The 5,411-nt window shown below is 38.0% G+C and overlaps 1 long non-coding RNA gene across 1 annotated transcript; it reads left to right on the forward strand.

Moving 5' to 3' along the window:
• Window positions 1-562: 562 nt before the first annotated feature.
• LOC102075907 (uncharacterized) lies at window positions 563-4,578 on the forward strand. Its single transcript, XR_266739.4, has 3 exons — window positions 563-814; window positions 2,358-2,465; window positions 2,609-4,578. It is a non-coding gene; the product is annotated as an uncharacterized LOC102075907 (long non-coding RNA).
• The last annotated feature ends 833 nt before the right edge of the window (window positions 4,579-5,411 follow it).

The following is a 5,411-nucleotide window of genomic DNA, read 5'->3' on the forward strand; positions in this document are numbered from 1 at the left end:
GTCCGGCATGGCCTCATGGAGCATGTGAGTGGGCGTAATTAAATGTAAGTTGATCACTTTTTTAGGTTTTTTCAATATCACTGGACCCAACAGATCAAACCCTTACAGATTAGTTAAGACCAGCCTTTATGGGAACTTGCATAACTTCTACTGATGGGTCACTGGGGACCCATTGGGGTTAAGTGTATGGGTAGGATTTGGGTTTGGCTATAGAATTTTCTCCTGTTTGAACAGCCAAATGGAAAAGCTTTTAACAGAAAAATTGTGACTCCAAAATATATGAAACTTAATTTAAAATGTTTAAGAAAATTTGCCTATTTTTAGTAAAACAAAAACTACCCATAACCCTTAATGGATTGCTGATGACTCACTGGTGGGTGTTAAGAGATTAAAATATCAAACAGCCAAATGTCTTACTATCATAAATGTCTTATTCATATTACATGAAATAATGCATGAATAAAGCTCATAGAAAAATTAGCTTCAGGTGGAGTTAGGCTGCCTTCTCTCCCTGGGTCCGCCCCTGGGTGGAGCTTCTCCATGTTCCCTCCTTCCTACAGCTGCTTCACATTTGGCAATCAAGTGCTGGGTATGTCTTTGCCAGAGTGTCATCCTCATGATGATGAACATTAGGTCACCTTCATTACCTGTTGTTTGTAATCACATCTCTTCCAGTCACCTAATCTCAGCTCTTGTAGCACTCTTGTCTCCTTGGAAATACACCCGTCAGCTCCCTGTGGAAACCTCCAGCCAGGCTTGCCCAGCTCATCGCCTGTTCTCACCCCCTCCGTGACTCAGTTCACATATAATACAAGTAAGACTGTTTATCCTTACTATTAAGCTGCAGATCCTTCCAACCTGTAGTTCTTCCCAGTTCACTTGTTGTCAGTAAACATCTTAAACTTGCTGGAGTCTGCTCACTGGATCTGCAATTAGCCACACAGCCATGGAAGCCAGAGACACTGATCTTATTGTCACTCTGGATAATAATAAAGCTGTAATGTCATGTAACTCAGCACATGCAGAATAGCGGTATAACTAAACTAAACTTTCTTTTGGACAAAGTGACCAAAATTTCAACCCATATTTTAACGGTCTTGGATAGAAGTGTCAAAATAAACTAAATAACTGCCTGAAAGCATAAGCATAATGACTGCTGTGTGGCAAGATGTGCTTCTCGGACCTCAACCTGATAATACTGGGCATCCAGTATTAACAGGTTAACAATATTAGACATATAAAATACAACACGAAATATAAAAATTAAAATAAACCCTGTTTAGTTATTCAGATAAAATGTTTTAGCAAATTTGTAAAACTTTGTCTTGTGCTTTGCATTTCCAGTGCCAATGAAACTAAACTGTAAAGCCTCTGTTACCAATGTGCTCAGTGGAGGTTATGCTTTACGTCACCCCTTTAAACAAAAAAAGTTTTCTGCCTTGTCCTTTTTTTCTAAAACCAAAATGTTTTCTATCAAATCTAGTTTAAAGTTTTCTGGTACAAAATGGCCTCTGAGCCCATTCATAGTGCATTTTGTTCCAAAGGATGAAAAGATGCGTGAGAACAATATTCAAGGATGCAGCATTTTAAAAATGCAGCAAATCAAAGCCACACTACATGATAAACATGCAGATGTCACTGATCTTGTCCTAAACTGCTGCTCCTTTGAGGCATTTGTTGACAGTGCCAAGAAAAGGCAAGACTGTGCAACATCTAATCTGTAAATCTGATGGAAGGAGATCTGTCACAGAGGAAGCTTTTAACGACGGGTTTGGACATCTCAGAGCACGATCACAGGAAACACTATCCCCCTCAGAATGACTGAGTTCACCGTACCTTGGGAACAGTACAGCTCGCAATGCTGGATGTTGTGCGTGGGATTGATTTACCACATCAGAGTGGCTCCAAAGACTAAAGCATCCTGACAGGGAAGAGTGGCTGAACTCATGCAGACAAACATGCTAATGGACATGTACACGGTTAAAGAGAGACAGAATAGCAGATATGCATGCTTTGACCCTGACAAATGTTTGGTATTTCTGCAGCAGAAAAAGGTTTGAGCATCTCTTGCTTTAGCTTGAAGCCTCTTTTCAGTCTGTGTTTATACACCACTCTACATTTAATCTAGTTCTTATTCATCTCTGGGTCTCTTCCACAGTACGTCTTTTGTCTTGTCTCCTCCTCTTACCTCTAACTGGTCACAACACATGGCTGCTCCTCCCTCAGCCGAGTTCCATATGAGCATAAAACACAGTGTTTTGTAATCTTGTCAAAATGGATGGAATTATGAAGGACCTCAACATAACATACATGCGGCTTTTAATTCTATATTTAGACTTTCTCTCTCTTATTGTCAGAGACATCCAAAGACTGTCCTTCAAGTAGCCTGGAGATTTATTCCTGAAGACTACTTTAAGAAATGACAAGCAAGCTGGCTGAGAGAGTTCATGCTGCGTCGAATAAAGGTGGTCATATCAAACTGGTTAGAATTGCAGAAACACTGTCTTTGTATTTTTTATACAAAAACAGTGTATTTTTTATATATACTGTATTTCCATATATGTTTGTATTCTGAACAAATCGCTTGACTTATTTTGCATTTTCCTAGGGGAGTACGAAGAAATGGGAGATTCAAGACTTTTGCACAGTACTGTAAGGCACTCACGCCCCAAAATCATTTTGTTTTCCAACTTTACCTCCAATTGTTAAAGAGAAAATTGCCGTGGAGCCTGAAATCAGCTCAACTACTGAGTTTTAATTATATGAAAATGCAAGCTGGCTCTGGGACGAGAAGAAAACAGAAATTTTATTCTCAAAATACAAAAAGACATGACATTACATATGTGTCTGGATATACTGTACTGTATATTTAGTGATATGTGAAGGCAATCCCCAACACTGTCCACTGTTCACAAACCAGGAAAGTAAGCCAGGGTCATTTAGGGGTGATTAACAAATCGAAGCTGCGTTATACTCTGCACGGGGTGTAAGCATGAGTCATTCCTGAGGTCAGCGTGTGAGCTTATGTGCGCTTTTTTTATTATATTGTGTGAGAAAATGGAGCCGGCATCAAAGGTAAGCCAGCCCCCGCACAGCCCACTGCATGGTGGTTTGCCAAAACGTCTCAGTAAGCAGCGATGACCTCTACCCGTGCATCAGACGGAGGCTGAAATTTTCTAACAAAGGTTCAGTAAACATGTCGGGAGAGTCAGATATGACATCCTTTACGTCTAGTTTAGCATTTGCAATAATTGGCCTCTTGATAGTAAACACTGGTTTAAATGTGAAATGTGTGACCAAATGCTCATGCTATGCTAGACTGCATGCCACAACAAATAAATCATGTTCTGCTGGGACAATAATAGGAGAGGAGGTCGGGGGGTTGCTAGCTAAAAGGCAAATGGGGAACAAACCACTGCATGTGATGAACTGCAAAAACAAATGGAGGAAAAGCGTGAAAATGAAGAGGAAAGTGAGAATAATTGCAAGCTGAGACTGAAAGTGCTGTGTCTGTTCATTAAGGCAGATAGATTCTGGTCCTCTTGCATCTGCCGGCTTTATGCTGTCATCGCTTAATGGGGAATACCTCGTCTTCTTCTCCTTTTTGTGTTTCTCTACTCGGGCATGTCGGCTGTTGGGTTTTTGTGCTTGGATCAGCAGAAATGAAACCATGCAAGAAGGAAAAGAAAGGCAGACCAACAAAAAGGCCTTATATATATTAACTGAACAGAGTATGGAAGCCCATTATGGCCATTAATAAAAATGCAGAGAAAAAAGTTTTTCATCATTGAAAAAAAAAAACTAATTGCAATTTAATTATGTCGTAAATTTGACGTTCAAACTTAACTGACATTTTATTTATATAACTGACTTTTCCTCATGCTTTAATGTTTACTCTTGACGTAAAAAATTTGACATATCACATATATTTCATGTTATTTTGATACAGCACTTTTTTTACACAACTTTGGTCACACCTTGTCTACCACACAAGTTCAACTATTTCATAACTTTATCAGATAAATTCCCTTCGAATTTCACCCTTTTTAAATCTTCTAATTTTGAGTTCAAAGTGGTAATTATGATTTTATAGTTAGAGTTAGAAAGTATAAATACAAGATTCAATCTTGTATTCAATAATTTTGTCCTATTTCATGTCCTCATAATTGTCCAACATCATATTTTGTCTTGTAATTTTAACTTATTGCATAAATATCAAATCCAATTTTCATTTTTATCTCATGATTATCTCTTTTCATCGTTATTTAAACTTTGTCTCTTGTGTTTTCAACCTCATGCTATTAACTTTGATTTTCTTCTCGTTCTCATTTACAGTTGTTTTTCAGCATATCTCATAAATTCAACATCACAGTTGTTGTTTTGACTTTTTTAAAATTTTATACAATTGGTTTTTTGTTTTGTTTTTTAATTGATCATTCTGACATTTTACTCAACTAACTTGCAATCTGCATTTATTTTCACCACATGTCTTGTGGTCCCTTGGTACATATACACCAATTTATTATGAAGATGTTATTTGTTTCCATAAACGCTATTGACATGGCGCCATTTAGGAAATGCTATCTGTGAAGGGAAGATGCAGTAATGATAATTTGTCTTCTTTCTTTTTAATTTGGTTCTCTGCTGTCTTTCTTTTTTCATTTCTGCAATAAAACAAACTCTATTTTTAAATTCCACTTTTCCTGGTAACACATTAATTGTTATGACAAAAGCTGAAATTCACAAGGTTAAAATGTGTTTCCCTAATGAGGTGTGTGTACGCATGGGTGTGCGGGCTGCACCCGTGAATGGTAACTTCGACGCTGTCTTTGACGACTTTTGCTCATTAAAATGACAAATGTGTGGCACAAACAATTGATTATAGCTCCCTTATTGTCTGTGTGTGATGTTGGTGTTGCTGTACAGAGCTCGGGTCGCTGCGCCACAGCTGAGGTAACTGAAGAGGATGAAGAGTCGGTGTGCAGAGGAACATGATGCATTAATAGAAACAGTCCCTTGCTGATGCTACTCCACACAAACCTAACATAAACACATAGAAAACATACAATGCACTCAAAGTGAACACTGTGGGTTTCTTTTGAGCATTTTCTCTCTGAGCTGGTGCAATGCTGAGATTGCTCCATTCGTCTTGTTTACTGTACATCAGCCTTATTCACTCTGCCCACTAAACAGCTCTAAAGTGAGTCAATGTGCCCATAATTCACAGCTAGAGCTGCTTTCAAAGGCCACAGATATCATCTTCTAGTGTCTTCACTTTCCTTCATATGATATATGATGAGAGATGGAAACATATATGTATATATTTTTTTTAAATGAAGGAAGTTTAGAGTTTGTTTGTATAATTATTGTAGGGTAAAACAGAAACAGAATTAAAAGTAACAAATTTTCCA

Source organism: Oreochromis niloticus, linkage group LG16 (assembly GCF_001858045.2).
Source record: "Oreochromis niloticus isolate F11D_XX linkage group LG16, O_niloticus_UMD_NMBU, whole genome shotgun sequence".
Lineage (NCBI taxonomy): Eukaryota > Metazoa > Chordata > Actinopteri > Cichliformes > Cichlidae > Oreochromis > Oreochromis niloticus.